This window comes from Myodes glareolus, chromosome 17, assembly GCF_982192425.1.
Source record: "Myodes glareolus chromosome 17, mMyoGla1.1, whole genome shotgun sequence".
Taxonomy (NCBI): Eukaryota; Metazoa; Chordata; class Mammalia; order Rodentia; family Cricetidae; genus Myodes; species Myodes glareolus.
In genome coordinates this window covers 54,321,690-54,341,245 of record NC_142042.1, presented here as the reverse complement: position 1 = coordinate 54,341,245, position 19,556 = coordinate 54,321,690, and the positions used below count along the sequence as shown (strand labels likewise).

Genomic DNA, 19,556 nt, shown 5'->3' with positions numbered 1-19,556 from the left:
TTGCAGACTTAAACAAATATTCCTCAAAATCTCCTGTGCACCCGTAGCGCTAACCATAAACTTAAACTAAGTGGCACCTAGGTCCTCCGCTGTCTGGCGCTGGCACTTGGCTCTGTCCCCTCCTCGGGTCCATCAGAGCCGAGCCTTAAGCCCGGCCTGGCTGAAAGCTGTGTTTAACTGGGGGCTGTATTTAAGCGGCCAGCTCTAGGAAGCTGGTGCCTGCACTGTGGCAGGTGTTTTCACTTAGCTTGCTGTTTCTACTTAACCTGCCCACTGCTCAAATGCTGTGCGGGAGAGCCCTGCACAGCAGGGCCTCTTAAAGGAGCTGTATCCGGTTTTTGTTGTTGTTTGACCCCTCCCCTTCTGTGTTCGTGTCCTCCCCACCCCACCCCTGCTTCCTGCTTTTTCTGGGGGGGCCCACGTTGGACACCAGTCCAGTTAGTCGCCCAGTCCATTTTTAGTGTCCTGACATCAGGTTTGTTTTAAAACAAGGGGAAGAACTATGTATAATGAAACGGGCTGGTCACGGGATAGCTGGTCATGGGATAGGCCTACCCACCACGGATTGTCAGAACTGTGAAATGTCTTCGCGGGAGACCTTTCCTCCACTGGCCAGCCCCAGGCTTCATCCTTTTCCTCCCCTTGCTTGCTTACAATTTCCATGGAAATTTCAGTTTCTTGGGGTCCATTGTTTGAATAGTCTGGTAGCTACCAGGAGGGCACAGGGGTTTCCTTGGAATCCTGCCAATATAGTTACATCACCAGCCTTTAGTTTCCCGTCACTATTTTCCGATCACAGAAGAAATACCAGTATTTCAGAGTTTGTGAGAACATTTTATTAATGCTTATTGCCAAGAGAATTTATATCAGGTTATGAAAACAAGCCACAAAATACACAAAAATACACAATATTTTCTCTTACTTAATAAAGCAATTTGGGCCAGGTGGTGGTGGTGCACGCCTTTAATTCCAGCACTCGGCTGAGGCAGAGGCAGGCAGATCTTTGTGAGTTTGAGGCCAGCCTGGTCTACAGAGCGAGTTCCAGGACTGGCTCCATAGCTACTGAGAAACTCTGTCTTGAAATCTCCCCCAAATAATAAATAAATAAAATAAAGTAAAGCAATTTGGAATTAAAGTATACACAAACTTCTCAAATTCACCCAAATAAGCAGGTGGCGGTGGTGCATGCCTTTAATCCCAGCACTCGGGAGGCAGAGGCAGGTGGATCTCTGAATTCGAGGCTAGCCTGGTCTACAGAGAGTTCCAGGGCAGGCTCCAAGGCTACAGAGAAACCCTGTCTTGAAAAACAAAAACAAAAAGAAATTACCCAAATAAAATTCTGGATATTTATATGGTTTCCACAGAAACATACAATGTTTTCAAATCTGCATAAAATGAATTTATAAAATGTGTAGGAATGCATAATTACTTTCTCAATTTACAAAGCGACGATATGGGACTCGCTTGTAAAGCAGCCAATTGTAGAAAACCTTCATCAATGGCGTCAGCTTATCATGGTTTTCATGTTTGGTAAGTCTTGTAGCGGGCGCAATGAGAATGAGCCCAAGGAGTGGAGTTAAAGGGAGATATAAGTTCGCTTTTCTTCCAATATACATAAAAAGCTTTATTTGCATGGGAGCAGGAATTTAATCAAACAAGCCGAATCCCACATCATCATCATCTGATTCCTGACTTCTCTGCTGCAGCGGGGGAGGGGGGACAGACCCAGCCGCAGGAGCTGCAGCGCCAGGAGCAGCAGAATCAGCCGCAGCCCTGCCAGCAGGCCTACTGGCGAGCTGGCCGACACCCTGGGCCGTGACATCCCCAATGTCTTTCCCATTCAGCTCTCTGATGACCTTGTTAAGCCTGTCACCATCCGTCTCCATGCCTACGCTGTGATGTCTGTGGTGCTGGGAGAGGAGCTGCCCCCTAGGGCAGCTTGCAGAGATCAGCAGACAGGCCTCATGCATGAGAGAGATATATAAGTTTTAATAAAGATAGACGCAGTGCACAGAAAGACAGTGGGAGCACTCCCAGAGAAAGAGAGTTATACCCCTGAGAGGGAGAGGGGGCTTTTATGTCAGTTGAGAGAAGAGGCTGCATCTTATCTCCTGGACCACTTGTGGGGCCATTCATCTTTAAGTACATAAGAGGCGGACAGCTTATTATCTCGTTAGGTCAAAACCTTCCTTCCTCCTTTCCCCCCCTTCCTCCCTCCCTTCCTTCTTCTCCTCCCCCCCCCCTTCCAAACAAGGTTTCTCTGTGTAGCCCTGGTTGTCCTGGAGCTTGTTCTGTAGACCAGGCTGTCCTGGATCTCAGAGATCAGCCTCTTCTGTCTCCAGAGTACTGGGATTAAGGGCATGCATCACTACCACCTGGCAATCAAAATTTTCCCAACACTACTTCTGCTTCATGACACTGGTCACTTGGGGTAAGGTGCTATCGTGGTTTGAGTGGAAAATTTACCCCATGGTCTTAAAACTTTGAAGGCTTGACCTCCAGTTGGTAACACTGCTTAGGGGAGGTTTAGGGGATGCACAGCCTTGCTGGAGGAAGTATGTCATCGAGGTCAGGCTTTGAGACAAATTGCCTTGTGCCGTTTCCGGCTCACTCTCTGGGTTGTGCTTGGGGTTTAAGATGTATGTGAGCTCTCAACTTCCAGATCTAGTCACCACGCCTGCCACCTGCTTCCAGTCTTCCCTGCTATTATGGGCTGTAGCCCTCGGGAACTGTAAGAATAAACTCCCTTCTATAAATTGTGCTCGTGGCTCTCTCTCTCACAGGCTGCTGTGAGTTAGGCTCTCACAGGAGGAGATGGAGGAGGCCACTGAGTTAAGCCCTAGCTGTGAGCATTGCAAGTCAACGAACCAAGCTCCGAGCTGTCAGGGTTTGGCTGTTGAAGAGTGGCTATTTTGCTTTTGCTTTCTGGGTGTTTTGTCTCTACAGTAAGGTTTCCGTTTTCCTTTTTGGGGGGAGGGGGTCTTTTCGAGATAAGGTTTCCTCTGTGTAACAACTCTACCTGTCCTAGAGTTTGCTTTGTAGACCAGGCTGACCTTAAACTCAGAGATCCAACTGCCTCTGCCTCCAAGTGTGCTACCACTGCCAGGCTTTTTTCTCTTTTAAATAATTTCTTTATTTTTTATTTTATGTTCATTGGTGTTTTGCCTGAATGTATCTCTGTGTGAGGGTGTCACATTCCCTGAAAGTGGAGTTACAGACGGTTGTGAGCTGCCATGTGAGTGCTGGGAATTGAACCCTGGTCCTCTGGAAGAGCAGCCAGTGTTCTTAACCATTTCTGTCTTCAATAAACAGATTGGTGTACATGGAGTACATTATTTTATTTCATGATGTATTATATCTTTAATAAATGTGTGAGTGTATGTGTGTGTATGTGCGCGCACGCATGTACCATACCATCGAGGGCATGTGGAAGTCAGAGGAACCAGTCCTTTCTTTCTGTCTTGTAGATCTCTAAAGACTGAATTCTGATTTTCAGGTGGCAGCAAACATCTTCATCCACTAAGCCATCGCCTTAACCATCCCCCAACCATCATATACATACACATATGGGAGCTGGTTAAGACACAGGATGTTTACAGGAAGTAAAACAGCAGGATGTTCTAAGGCAGCAGTTCTAAATCTGTGGGTCATGACCCCTTGAGGGAGGTCAACAACCCTTTGACAGGGGTCACCTAAGACCACTGGAAAGCACAGATATTTATATCATGACTCACAACAGTAGCAAAATTATAGTTATGAAGTAGCAATGAAAATAATTTCATGGTTGGGGTCACCACAACATAAGGAACTGTATTAAAGGGCTGCAGTGTTAGGAAGGTTGAGAACCTGTTTTCTAAGGGGGTGAGGGGCAAAACATTCCATCCTGCAGGGAAGCAGGAAACCCAGGAAGCAGACAACTCCATAGCTTTATTAAGTCCCTGAAATTTACCAGATTCACTAGACTCCTCTCTTCCCAAGCATTTATACACAGTAAGGCCTACTGAGAGAAAGACTCAGACAAGCTGAGTTGTTTAAAAGAAGCTCAGGGGGCTGGAGAGATGGCTCAGCAGATAAGAGCACTGACTGTCCTTCCAGAGGACCCAGGTTCAATTCCCAGCACCCAAATGGAAGCTCACACGTGTCTGTAACTCAATTCCAGGGAAGGGAATCTGACACCCTCATGCTAATACACATAAAATAAAATGAAGTACATTTTTAAAACAAACGAATGAATGAATGAATGAAAGAGGCTCAGACCAGTAGAATGGGCTGGGAGAGGCTCAGACCAACTGAACTGCCTAGGAAGGACACTCCAACATGCTTACCTGAGGAGCAGGCTGAGTTGTCAGCGCCAGGTTCCCAGCTTTCGTTAGCTGTCGTCCACGTTAGGGTGGGCTTTGGCCGTGTGCCTGTCTGTGAGTCACTTCCGCTCCTGTAACTATCCCTCACCCATACTCCTGCAGAAACCCATTGGTTCACCAAGTTGGACTTTGGTGGTGTCCTTACTTCGGCCTCTTGTGAGTTCCTTTTCCGGGACGAGCAGACATTTGTTCCCATCTCCCTGGGAATATAGAAAAATAACAAAGTAGAGGGGGCTTACAGGTAGTAAAAGAGCATATGGGGAGGAGGGAGTGTATATTCAAAGTTCATTCTATTCATGCACGAAAACACCATAATGAAACTGGGCCTGTGAGGTGGCTCAGCAGGTAATGTATCTGCTGCCAGTCGATGACCTAGGTTTAGGTCATGTGACTCAGGTGGTAAAAGGAGAGCAGTAACCGCACCCACTGTCATAAGACCTACACACACACACACAGATGTGCACAGGGTCCCACACAGCACACAGTAAATAAATAACACAATGAAACATTTATTTTGAGATGTCATAATGAAACCCATTATTTTATACAATTACCATATGATGAAAAGCTATAAATGTTAAACTTTCATCAACTCATCAAGTAGTGCGTGTAAATATGCGCATTTATTGAATATCTGTTATACTTTTGTCTTCCATGTTGCTGTCACAGTTTCAGAAATACAGTCAGTAGAGACAGGATTCTTCTGGAATCTTTTGGGCAGGAGCTGGGCATAGTGGTGTATACCTGATCAGAAAGCCAAAGCAGCCTTAGCTACATAATGAGTTTGAAGCCAGCCTAGGCTGCGAGAAACTCAGTCTCAAACCAAGAAAACACAAGAGAGCAGAAAAGAAGAGCAGGTGTCACTAGGGCTGGAAGTGCAGCTCAGTGATAGGATGCTTGCCCAGCATGTGCAAGGCTCTGAGTTCGATCCCAGTTAGCTCAAATATCTGTTTATCTGTCTGTCTATCTATCTATCTATCGATCGATCGAAGGTGAGCATAGAGAAATAAACTTCTTAGTTATTAAATGTAGCAAGCATATAGAAAAATATAGAAAATAAAAATTACATAAAAATCAATAATTATAGAGTGCATTATCCAAGACAGGAAATGCAAATTTGCCAGCATTCTTTTCTAATCATAATCTCTCCCTCCACGTTAACTACCACCATTACTCTGATGTTAACCACAGGCTTTTTAAGTTTTTAAATTTGTGTCTGTTTGTTTGTTTGTTTTTGAGAAAGAGTTTCTCTGTAGCCTTAGAGCCTGTCCTGGAACTTGCTCTGTAGACCCAGGCTGGCCTCAAACTCACAAAAATCTACCTGACTCTGTCTCTCAAGTGCTGGGATTAAAGGTGTGCACCACAGGCTTTTTAAAAAATGTATAGTTTTGTAATCTACTTAGGCATTCTTGATTTTACTTATTTTGGGACAAATATAATATTGTATTTATCGTCATGTAGCTTCACATAGAGAAACTGATTTTCACAGGATTAGGAATAGAAACTGGGGCCTAATTTATGCTAAACAAGTGTTCTGCCACTGAACTAAATGTCCTAGCCTTTCTTCTTTTTAGATTTTTCTTTTCTTCTTCTCTCTCTCACTCTCTATCTGGATCACAATTTCCCCTCTCTTCTTTCCTCCCATTCCTTCTCCCCATCTTTCCTCTGCCCCCTCCCCCCAATCTATCCCTCTTGTTTCTATTCAGAATGAGGCAGGCCCAGGGGTATCAGCAAAGCATGGCATATCAAGTTGTGGTAGGACTAAGCACCTCCTCTTGTATTAAGGCTGGGCAGGGCAATCTAGTATGAGGAATGGGTTCCCAAGAGCTAGCCAAAGTGTTAGAGACGCCCTTGCTCCCACTGTTAGGAGTTCTACAAATAGACCAAGCAACACAACTGTATATACGTAGAGGTATATACGTAGGTAGGTTCCATGTAGGTTGTTGGTTCAGACTTAATTCCTGAGCCCTGTTGGTTGCTTCTGTGGGTTTTCTTGGGATGACCTTGACCCCTCTGGCTCCTACAGTCCTTCCTCCCCCTTCCACAGGATTCCCCAAGCTCAGCCTAATGTTTGGCTGTGTGGCTCTGCATCTGTTTCCATCAATTACTCGGTGAAGCCTCTCTGATGACAACCCGGGTAGTCACCAATCTGATCACAGGGATGACCAGTTCAGGCTATGCATCCAGTATTCAGGAGTCTCAGCTGGGTCATCCTTGTGGATTCCTGGGAGTTTCTACCTGACCCCAAAACACCCTCCCTTTCTAGTTTAATTTTTTCTTTTTAAAATTAAAATATAACACCATCATTTCCCATCTGTCTTGTTTTATTTTAAAATGTGTTTCAAGATTCATGTGTTTTATATATGTGTGTTTATCTGTCTCTATGTGTGTGTACCTATATCTATATCCTTAGACCTCTTCCTCTGTTCAGAGAGTTGGATAAATTATTAATATTTCCAATTGCAAATCTGTAGTAGCTGCATCCACACAGAGTCTTCAAATACCCACGGTGTCTACACATCATTACAAGGTTCAGAGTCACTGCTGGAAAGAGGAGCTGCAGTGAAACTCAAGGAGGAGGCTGAGGCCTGAGCTGACTGGGGTTGGCCTCGTGGGCAGGTGTGTAGGAGAGCCCTGCTTCCTGGAAGTTTGACTGCAGGAGAGTTTGGTGTTGGCAAGGCATGCCCCTGAGACAGGGCGAGAAGGTACAGCTTGGACTCCTGGCCTTGGTCTTCAGGCCCCTTCTGGGCAGTGGAGAAAGTCTGCAGGTTTAGGAAGTTTGACGTTTTCCTTCATCCTGAAAACACAGGCTGAGCAAAAAGGTTCCTCTTCTGAGTTAGACAGAAAGAGGCAGCTTTTCCTGGCAGAGCCTGGGTCTGGGTAGTCAAGGTGCCCAGAGAGCTTGATCTCTCTAGAACTCCCTTAAGGAGCTCTGGCAACCCCAGTCTGGGCTACAGGGAGAGGCCCTGGAGGGATGTGTTTCCCTAGCTGCCTCTACTCAGGACTGATGCAAACCTGACAAATCAATGCTATGGGCTGGGTGGGAAGGCAAGAGCCCAGATCGCAAAACCCTTTCCCTGGCTCGTACTGTTGTCTAGATTATAAAATGCAAAAGGGCCCTTGGGGAAAACAGCATTCCTGCCAGCCGTGGCAGCCCCAGGACTAAAGCTATCTATGTACATCCCTTGGGTAAAATAGCTCCATTACAGTCAGCCACCAAGAACACTTAACGAAAATCCACAGGCCTGCAATTAAGATAAGAATCTTGTACAGTTTTTGCCCTAGGTAGACAAGACACCAAGCCTGTGCTTAAAATCCAGCCCCAGAGGCCTCAGTAGCCATTGGCCTTTTAGAGGCAGGATCTTGCTGTGCAGCCCAGGCTGACTCGAGCTCCCGATCCTCCTGCCTCTACCTTCGGAGTGCTAGGGTGACAGGGATGGACCATCAGACCTGGCTGCTTCCTCAGAGGGACAATATTCTGTCATCTGAACACTAAGTCAGCCATCTTTGCCACACAGAGGTGTTGTAACTCCTTCAGATTTTCATATACTCTGCCAACAATATTAAATGGTGCTGCTTATTTGTGTCAGCCATCTCCACACTCTTCCGCCTCTCTGTTTTATTTTTCTAGATGGTGATCTTTATTTTCTTATTGACTTTTTTTAAAAAAAGATATATTTTAACGTATATACGTGTGTGGAGAGTATGTGCCTGTCATTTCAGATACCCACGAAAACCAGCGATGCCTTTTTTCTTTAGCTTTAGGCTTTGAACTCAGGCATCCAGGTATTTGTTCTCTGGTACACTGCTTATTTCTACCAAAAAAAAAAAAAAGTGAAAGAGATAGAACAGAGGTAAAATGCTTACTGAGTTTGACCCCTGGAACCCACAGAGAAGTAGAGAAGAGAACTGACCCTGAGGTGTCCTCTGACCTCCGCTTGCGTGCCGTGCACACACGCACTGCCCACCCACACAATGAATGAATAGAAGTAATTAAACAATTTCCACACAAGAAGAACAGGGTTGGAGATTAGAGACCGTAGTTCGGCTGGGAGAGCACTTGCCAGGCAGGCAGGAAGCTGTGGCTGTGGTATCCAGTACTGCATGTACCAGGTATGGTGGTGCACACCTGTAATCCCAGCACTCAGGAGGGAAGCAGGAGAATCAGAAGCTGGAATACATAAGGCTTCACCTCAAACGAACAAACCCACAACCCCCCCCAGAACAAAAACGAACTGTATTTGTTACAATATGTAGTATTTCCACCAACTGTATTGTTAGAATACATAGTATTTCTATGTCATCTGTTTCCCTCCCTTTCTTTTCTTTTTTTTTATATTTTTTTATGGTTTATTTAACTTTATTTAGTGTGCATTGGTGTGAAGGTGTCAGATCCCCTGCAACTGGATCTTCAGACAGTTGTGAACTGCCATGTGGGTGCTGGGAATTGAACCTGGGTTCTCTGGAAGAGCAGTCAGTGCTCTTAACCACTGAGCCATCTATCCAGCCCGCCCCCCTTTCTTTACTTACTTGACAGAGGGCATCTCGGGAGAAGTGTCTTTTCTAATTTTCTAACTTAAAAACAAAATAACAACAACAACACACATACAAAAAAATTAAGAACAGCAGAAAATCGGAATCTACATTTCTGAAGAAGGAACAAGTACCACAGGCGGATGACTAGGAAGGGACTTCGTAAGCAAGATTCTGAGATCCAAGCCAGTCTGTGATATTTCAAATGCTGCCCTGAGAGACGTCTACTGAAACAGTGAAACAGTGTCTGTATATTTTGAGAGAGGATCTCATTTTGTAGTCCATGCTAGCCTGGCACTCAGGGTCACCCTTCTGCCTCAGCCTCAGGATTACTGAGATCATAAGTAATGCACCCCAATGCCCAGTGGGAGAAAAAAATTGAATAGCCATTTTTAAAGTTCCCAGATAAAACCCATTAAACACTTAATATGTGGGTATACCAGATCACCTTATATCAGAGTAATACATAAAAAAAAAATTGCCATCAATAATTTAGGGACTTGATGGGGTAAGATGGCTCAGTAGGTAAGGGTGTTTGCCACCAAGGCCTCTGAGCTGAGCTGGATCCTTGGCCTAAGGTGGTGAACGGAGAGAAGCCACTCCAGAGACGTCTTCTCCAACTTCCGCATGCTCACCCTGGCATTTGCATGAACAGGCCCAAAAACTAAAATTTTAAAAACGTAATTAAAATGGAAATACAGCGGCTTGAAACAACAAACCTTCACTATTGTGGGCGTGGCTAAACCAGGTGCCTCTGTGGCTCGTAGTTCCTCACGAGATTTAGGTCAAACTTCGCTCCGGGATGGCAGTCTTGTGTGAAGATTCACATGGGGAAGGATCTACTTCCCAGCTCTTTCGTGTGGTTGCCGATTCCCGGGTAGGTGGGCATTTCTATCCGCTGCTTGTGGGCAAACAAGACTTAAGAGAGCACTCAAGACAAAGCCTCAATTTATCCATCGTCTAATCTTAGAAGTGACACCTGACCGCCACGGCTCAGCACCCATTGAGAGCAAGTATAGTCGGGTTACATAAACTAGTTTATGCAAAACAAAGGTTGCAGATTAAACAGTCAAGAAAGGAGGCACACACAACTGTGTTAGATATGGAGCATCCTCCTGCCCTCTCACAGCAGAAGAGGTAGAAGAGCTGGCACGCGGGTCTGTCCAGCTGCCTTAGCATCTAACACTGGACACGGCTTGCTTCCAGTCAGGGGATTCACCTGAGCCCTTATGTTCGAAACTGTCACTGGGCTTTGATCACATAGACACAGATGGTGTGGCTGACACTCTAGGTCCTCCTGAGCTTGAGCTGATACTGTAGGGCTCAAAGTGTCCGCCACAAAGCACATTGTTAGCATAGATTATCAGGGACTACCCCCAGGTCCCCCAGGTAAACAGCATTCTTATCAGTCAGAACATTCCAAGAGTTGAGAGATACGGCTGCGGGAAGTGAGAGCAAAGAACAGGCCTCTCTTCAGGCAGGAAGTGTGGCTCACACAGTGGGCTTCTGATAGGCTTCTAAGCACCTCATTCTTAAATACAGTAATACTCATCTAAGGAAAGTCGTCGCTGAGAGAACAAAGTAAACCACGCGGGGAAAGACACTTAGTAGAAACAGACTGAAAACAAGCCAACTGCTGTTCCTGGTGGCACAAACCAGTAATCCAGTGATTCTCAGCCCTCCTGATGCTGTGACCCTTTAATACAGCTCCTCGTGTGGTGGTGATCCCCAACCATAAAATTAGTTTTCATTGCTACTTCATAACTGTAATTTTGCTACTATTATGAATCATGATGTAAATATCTGATATGTGACCCCAAAGGGGTCACGACTCACTGTTTGAGAACCACTGCTATAATTCCAGCTACTCAGGCGAGTGATGTAGGAAGATTGAAAATTAGCACCCTGTCTTGGCTGCATTATGAAATTCCAAGTCAGCCTACAAAATGAGCCCGTCTCATAATATATACACATACACACACATACATACATACGTACGTACATACATACATCTCCTTTTTTCAAGACAGGGTTTCTCTGTGTAACAGCTCTAGCTCTCCTGGAACTTGCTTTGTAGGCCAGGCTGGCCTTGAAATCAGAGATCAACCTGCCTCTGCCTCCCAGGATTAAAGGTATGCTCCACCACACCTGGAACACCTGTGTGTGTGTGTGTGTGTGTGTATGTGTATATATAGATATATATGCATATATATCCAAAGTATTTCATATGAGAAAATCAGTAATAAAGCAGAAAATAAGGAAATGAGGCTATTAGAGGTGGAAGACAGTGACGTCCAATACTGTATTCAAACATCAGTAGTCGGCGGTGGTGGTGCACCACCACCACCTGAGTTTGATCTGAGTTTGAGGCCAGCCTGATCTACAGAGCTAGTTCTAAGACAGCCAAGGATGCATAGAGAAACGTCTCAAAAAAGCAAGGCAAAAAGAAAGTATGGAAGAAAGAAGGAAAGGAAGGAAATCAGTAAGAAAAAAATTAGCATAACCATAGTATCCACGTTCTCTGGGATATGACCAAGAGACCAGACCAAGAGGCCAAGATAAACACTACAGGCATGGTGAATCTGCTCAGATCCCTGGGGCTGGGCTAATAGGCAGCTGTGGCTTCCAGTGTGGCCTGGGAGCAGAGCTCCAGCTTTCTGCAAGAGCGGCGGTCTATCAATTGACCAACTGAGCCATCTCTCCAGCCCTGGGGGCTCTTCGTTTTAAAGAACAAATAGCAATGGTCATAAAATGTCAGATGGGTGCTGATACAGTTATAGTAGATGATTTCAGTACCCTAGTCCCACCTGTACAGCAGCCACCCCAACTAAGATTCCATAAACTGAAGAACACGAAAAAGAGTTAAATGATACCGTGTATTAAATGAACTTAACAGATACATACAGAATAGCTCATCCAATAGATATGCTGCATACCTTCTTCTCAGCAGTCCGTAGAATGTTCTCTAACATAGGTCATATTCTAGGCCACAAGTGAGTTCTCACTGCCAAATTCAAAAGAATCAAAGACATTCTCTTGATTATACTTCATCATAATTCAATAACCCTAGGAAGCAAAACTACAGAGTCTATACAGGTACATGAGGGTTGAAAATAAATTTACTTTTTGGTTTTATTCATGTAGCTTCACATGTGCCCACAGAGTACAGAAAAGAGTATCCAATCCCGAGATCCTAGAGTTACAGATGGTTGTGAGACATCTGTGCCGGAATCTGAACCTGTGTCCTCTTCGAGAGCAGCACGTAAACTGGGCAGTGGTGGCCTACATCGTTAGTCCCAGCACTTGGAGGCAGAAGCAGTCGGATTTCTGTGAGTCTGGTCTACAGAATGAGTTCCAGGACAACCTGGGCTATTCAGAGAAACCCTAGTCTCAGGAAAAAATAACTAATTAATTAAAATTTAAAAAGAGCAACATATACTTTTAACTACTCGGTTATCTCTCTGACAGATGATAATACTTTTTTTTTTGAGACAGGATCTCTCTATGTAGTCTTGGTTGGCCTGAAATTCACTATGTAGATCAAATTGGCCTTGCCTCAGCCTCCCAAGTGCTAGTATTAAAATGTATGTGTCCATCATGCTAACTAATGATATACTTTTAAATGACCACTGTATCATTGAAGAAACCAGAAAGAGAATTTTAAAATTCCTAAAATCAAATGGAAATTAAAGAACCTTCAAGAATTGTACGAGCCAAGACTGTAAATCTAAGTGCTCAATACAAACAGTGAGATGGGGGTGGGAGGGTGCCGCAGAGGTTAAGAGCATTAACTGGTCTTTCAGAGAACCCAGATTCAGTTTTGGTCACCCATATGGCAACTCACAACAATCTAATAACTCAGTTCTAAGAAATCTAATGTCCTTTTCTGGCCTCTGCACGCATCAAGCAAAACACCTATATATATATATATATATATATATAAGAATAAAATGAAAATAATTTCTAAAAAATCTGGAAAAGGATATGGGGCCTTGTGGAGCATGACTTTGCTGAGTGACAAATCTTTTGCTGGGGAAATACAACAGAACTTCTTCGCATCCCCCACCCCCCACATAGAGCCCATGATAAACCAAATCACAGATCCCACCAAAGTCCAAGTTGGTAAACCAGTAAGGTTTTAGGGGTTACTTACAGGAGTAGAAATGACTCAAAGACAGTTACATCACCAAAGCCAACCCTAGCATGAGTGACAGTTCACAAAATCTGGGACCCTGGAGCACACTGCACAGACTGTTGGTCTAAGTCTCTTTCAGCCAGCTCTTTTTGTCTGAGTCTTCTTTGCAGCTTTTCTTCTCTCAGTGCCTTCTTGGCAGCTCCAGTTTGCCTGACAAAGATTTTCCTTTTTTTTATTATTATTATTTACTCTGGGAGAGAGGGGCCTAGTGAATCTGCTCAGTTTCAGGGACTTCCTAAAGCTGTTCTTTGGTTTTTTTTTTTTTTAGTTGTTTATGTTTTTACTTAAAGAGCTTCCACTAGGGACAGAATGTCTAATCTCTGATAGAATCAGATCTCTGAGGAAATTTATACAACAGGCAAAATCCCAGCATTCAGGAGGCAGAGGCGAGAGGATCTGAGTTCCAGGCCAGCTAGGGTAACAAGGGGAGGAGAGCCTACATCAAAAAGAAAAAAATCTGAGAGTTGGCTCAGCAGGTGTTCTAGTCAGTGTTTTGTTGCTCTGAAGAGATACCATACCAAGGTGACACTTCTTTTTTTGTTTAATTTTATTGATTTTTATTGAGCTCTACATTTTTCTCTGCTCCCTTCCCTGCCTCTCCCCTCCCCACTTCAACCCTCCCCCAAAGTCTCCATGCTCCCAACTAACTCAGGAGATCTTGACTTTTCCTGCTTCCTGTGTAGATAAGATAGGTTATGATTGTTTGTTACTTTAAAAGACAAGCCATGCCCACTCCCAGGAGCCTCTCCCTCACTCACCATCTTGACTCACTCTGTTCCCTTTCTGGCTTCCCCCTTCTCTCTCGCTCTATCCTCTTTTCCTTCTTCCCCTTCTCCCTCTTCTTTCTCTTCCCTTTCTCTCTCTCCTCTCTTTCCCCCCTTCTCCCCCTTTTCCTTCCCATTCCATAACTCAACTAATAAATATCCAAATTTATTCTGTACAATGTGTCTGTCCATGTGCCTCCCACCCGCCGCTCACCGCTGGGAACTTGCACCTTCGCTGGGAACTTGCACCTTCGCTGGGAACTTGCACTTTCCGGGGGACACATTGTCGCCAGGACCAGCCCACCACCGCATGGCTGGGCCCTGCCCGGGGCTGGTGGCTCTCGGACCGCTGCCCGGCCCCTGCTGCTCTGACCTGCAGATAATTTCATAAAAGATACATGCGTGTCTCTCTTAGAGTCCTCATTGTTGTCTAGGTTCTCTGGAATTGTGATTTGTAGGCTGATTTTCTTTGCTTTATGTTTAAAACCCACTTATGAGTGAGTACAGTGTGATAATTGTCTTTCTGGGTCTTGGTCACCTCACTCAAAATGATATTTTCCAGAACCATCCATTTGCAAGGCAACATTTGTAAAGGAAAGCATTTAACTAGGGAGTTACTTACAGTTTCAGAGGTTTGGTCCTTTAAGGCAGGGAGAATGGCAACAAGCATGGTGCTGTGAGAGAGGGTGGGGGAGGAGGGAGGGAGGGTGAGAGAGGAAGAAAGAGGGAAGGGGAAGAGAACTGGTATGACTTTAAAAAGCTCAGAGTCTACCATGGAGACACTTCCTGTAACAAGGCCACACCTTCTAATATTTCTAATCCTTTCAAAGGCTTCACTCTCTGGTGACTAAGCATTTAAATACATGAGCCTGTGGTGGCCATTCTAATTCAAACCACCACAGTGGGCAGAGAAACCTTCTGCCAAGCCATTTATCTGTTTATCTTATGTTTGACCCCTAGATCCTACATGGCAGAAGGAGAGAGCCGACTTCCAAAAGCTGTCCTCCCATCTTCACACACCCCATACATATACCCACCCACCCACACCCACAGAGAGAGAGAATGAGAGAAAGAGAAAACAAATTAATAAAATAAAACACAGAAAGGGGGACTGAGGCTGGAACTCTGTAGGGTGAAAAGGCTATCCAAAGAAACCCACCCTGGCCCTGAAAGAAACACTTTAGCCCTGAACTCAGAACTTACGAAACACACTCTGACTCTGACACCAGAACCAAAGAAACACACTTTGGCACGAGAATCAGAGTCAGTGAAAGAAATATGCCTTAGCCCTGAAAATATAGCCAAAAAGATAAAAGGGGACAGTGAAAGAAACACAATTGGGCCCTGAATCCAGAGCCAACTCTACCCCTGACCAACTAAACCAACCAATCCCTGAGCAGAATAACTAATTAATCCATGAGCAGAAAATCTTCTCCCTGGGAAAACTCTACCCCTAAGAAACCCTATAGAAACCCGCTGTAGCCGGAGGCCTTTTTCTGTCTTGCTGGGAGGGGGGGGGGGGTCCAATGGACCAGCTTTTCTCCTGGCAGTCCTCAAAACTGCTTATAGACTAATCAATCACTCAGGGCTAATATTAATTGCTTGGTCAATGGCTTAGGCAATTACTAGCTAGCTCTCACTGGTGTGGGATAATTGTCTGTAATCTGTCAATCATGTTTTAAATAAATGCTGATTGGTCAGACAGGAAGTATAGGTGGGTCAACCAGACAGGAAGTAGAGGCAGGGTGATGAGAACAGGAGAATTCTAGGGAGCAGGAAGCCCATTCCCCAGTCCAGCCCAGATCACCGAAGAAGCAACATGTGACCTGCCCTGCTGTGAAAGGTACTGAGCCATGTGGCTAGCATAGATAAGAACAATGGATCAATATAAGCTACAAGAGCTAATAAGAAGACTGAGCTAATGGTCCAATCAGTTTATAACCTAATGTAGATACTGTGTGATTTTCTTTGGGGCTTGCCGGCTGTGGGGAACTGGGCAGGGCATAAATCCCAACAAACAGACCCTTCCTGTTATATCTCACTTGTAAATTAACCCATTTCTAATAGTCTGTATATTGCCACATGGCTGTGGCATTACCATAGGTGTTCTAGAATCCTGTTATCTGGGAAGCTTGCTGGCATTTCTCTCAACCCTGCCTTTCTTCTCCCCTGTATTCAATTTGATTCTACTCTGCTTATAGGCCAAAGTGTGAGGGTCAGCCATGATAATCTAAGTCTGGGCAGGTCACCCAAAGGAAGTTCTTTACTTCCTCCAACCATTATCACCTGGGACTCTGGCCATCGATGAATTTCAATGGAGGCTGGAGTCTCAATTGTTTACCCTGAGATGCTGCAGGAATGAAGGAGGAACCATAAGCTGAGATCACCCAACCCCCACCCAAGAACAGACCATTCATAGGAAATTTCTGGCATTCCAAGCACTGTAGATAGAAACACCTGCCAGCGCACAGTCACCAGGCAACCCTAGATGAATGTCAGTCAATCAGTGGTCTTAAAACCTCAGAAACCCCTCACCCCCACCTTTACTACTATAAAACCCTATTCTAATTGAGCTGGGGCTCTCCGGTTATTCCCATACATTGGACATGTGGAGAGACTGGGTTTACAAATTTGATTCAAATAAAATCTTTGCTTTTACATACGGGACTCTTGGTTTCCTTGTTGGCTTGCAGGGATTGCAGATTTGGGCATAACACAAGGCAGGTTCTTTATTAATCAATGAGAGGAATACATAGTCACAGTATACAGAAGGACATCTCACATTACCCTTCAGCCTGTTCAGTGGGCAGCTGTTCTTCTTCACCCTCACAGAGGTAGTCACTCTTCTGGACTCCTCCTTCCCAAATACAGAAGGACCTCCCACACCATTTTCCCTTTTCTGTTTAAACAAAAAGGAAGGCTTTAACTTTAACATGGTAAAATTACATATAACAAAACAGTTATCAAGCAAGAATTACAATATTTATATCTATTTTATCTTTTATTGTAACTAAGAAAAACTGTAACTATAAATTCTCTGAATCCATTAAAGACTTCAGAAGGATATAATATTATCTAAGTAAACAGGAAGTACATTGTAAGCAATTTCCAAAACTCTAGAAATGGCAAGAGATATCTCGCTGCCTGGACAGTCTCCCAAAGTTCTTCTGTACCATTGGGACATCCATCTTCAGCCTACAGGCCCATAGTATCCAGGAGAGTTTGAAGAGTTTTGGGTGAAGATCTTTTGGAAGACTCAGACTTTGCTGAGCAAAACCTTTGCTGAGATGTTCTTTTAAGAGCACTGAGGCAAAAACAAAAACAAAAACAAAAAACCAGAAGAAACAGTTGCATCTGCTGGGAAACTCTCTTGGGAGTGGAGCAGAAAAAGTAACTTTTCTCACAGGAGCTGGAGGAGATTGCTACATTTCTGCAGGTGTTTCCCCTTTAGCAGAGTGAAGCAGAAGAAACTGATAGCTCTGCTAGGACATTCCCTTAGGGGAACCAAGCAGAGCTCAGCTGTAATGGCTGGAACCGAGGAGTAGGATTGCTACATCCTGCAGGGAAACCATCCCCCAGCTTCAGGTGTAACCTGGCTTCCAGATGAGTCAGGATACTTTTTCCTCCAGAGCTGTAACACTTGCAGACTCAGTTGGTAGGGCACCTGTCTTGTTCTGGGCTCCAGCTCCAGTACTGCTTAAACTGGCTGTGGCTCCAGCTTCACTGCTGTTGCTGCGGTGAAACATCCTGGCCAAAGCTAACTTAAGGGAGGAAGGGTTTACTAGGCTAATAATTTCAGGTCCATCATGTCCAAGGAATCAAGACAGGAACTCAGGCAGCTAGTCACGTCACGTGCACAGTGAAGGGCAGAGAGGAGATAAATCCGTGGTTCTCTTGGCTTGCTTGCCGCTGCTCTTCCCTCTTCCACAGTTCAGGTCCCAGCCCATCAACTAGTGCCACAAACATTCAAGGTGGATAGTCCTACCTTACTTAATAATCTAGACAAACCCCTACAAGCATGTGTGTAGGAGGCCATAGGCAGAGGCGGCTCTTTTGTTTCCTGGCTGCCCAGACCCGAAATAATCACACAGAAACTATATTGATTGCAATACTGTTTGGCCAATAGTATAAGCGTATTTCTAGCTAGCTCTTACATCTTTATTACATCTTAAATTAACTCATTTCTATTATTTGTATTTTACCACAAGGCTCATGGTTCACCAGTAAGGTTCCCCGGCGTCAGTCTCCTTGAGCAAGTACATGGCTTCTCTCTGAGTCTGCCTACTCTCTCTCTACAGCTCTGTTTGGATTTTCTGCCTGGCTTTATTCTGTTAAGCCCACTGACTGAAAACAATGACAATAAAACATATACACAGCATACAGAGGGGAATCCCCCATCACATGTCCACAGGTCATCCTGAGCTGGATAATTTCTCATTCCGGCTCTCTTCCAGAGGATTCTAGGCTTGTCAAGTACTCAGTTACCACTAACCAACACAGGTGTAGTGGCTCATACCTGTAACTCCAGTGTTTGTTAGCTGAGCCATTCTCAACCACGTAAGAGTTTGAGAACAAAAACAGCAATAAAATATCAGAAAGAATATAGGCTTGGTGGTGCACACTTGTAATCCTAGCAGAGGCAGGATTGCCGTGAATTCAAAGTCAGTTTGGAGCTGGGTGGTGCTGGCACACACAGGGCTGGAGAGAATGCTCAGAGGTTAAGAACACTGGCTGCTCTTCCAGAGGTCCTGAGTTCAATTCCCAGCAGCCATATGGTGGCTCACAACCATTTATAATGAGATCTGGTGCCCTCTGTTGGCCTGCAGGCATACATGCAGATAGAAACTGTATACCTAATAAATAATCTTTTAAAAAAATACTAATTTAAAACTTCCATAAATGATAACACTGCAACAAGAAAATGCTTTGTTATTAAAAAAAAAAAGATCAAAGTCAGCTTGGTCCACAGAGGGAACCCCAGACCAGCTAGAACTATTAAATATTAAATGTGATCCTGTCTCAAAACCAACCAACCAACCAACCAACCAAACAAACAAAAAGAAAGAAAATAAATATATTGGAAAAATCTCATATAAATAACCTACTGAGTCATCTTAAGGCCTTAGAAAAACAAGAGCAATCCAAACTCAAAAGCAGTAGCAGATAGAAAGAAATAAAGATAAGAGCAGAGATTAATGAACGGGTTTTTGAAAGAATAATACACAGAATTAATCAGAGTTTGTTCTTTTAAAAAATAAAGAAGATTGACAAACTGAAGACAAACTAAACAAAAGAAGCTAGAGAATACACAAATTAATAACATTAATGAAAGCAGGGAGGGGCCAGTGAAACGGCCTAGCAGGTAAAGGAACTTGCTGCAGATTTCAATGCCTGACACGGGCATGGTGGAATGGTGGAAGAAGAGAAATGGCTCCAGCCAGTTGTCCTTTTGCTTCTGCACACTCACTGTGGCACACACACAGCTTCTGCACACTCACTGTGGCACACACACAGCTTCTGCACACTCACTGTGGCACACACACAGCTTCTGCACACTCACTGTGGCACACACACAGCTTCTGCACACTCAGTGGCACACACACAGCTTCTGCACACTCACTGTGGCACACACACAGCTTCTGCACACTCACTGTGGCACACACACAGCTTCTGCACACTCACTGTGGCACACACACACAAAAA

The 19,556-nt window shown here is 44.5% G+C and overlaps 1 pseudogene; it reads right to left on the bottom strand.

Annotated features, from left to right (window-relative positions):
• Nucleotides 1-1,646: 1,646 nt before the first annotated feature.
• On the bottom strand, nucleotides 1,647-1,966 carry LOC125405565 (large ribosomal subunit protein P2 pseudogene; annotated as a pseudogene).
• Between the last annotated feature and the right edge of the window lie 17,590 nt (nucleotides 1,967-19,556).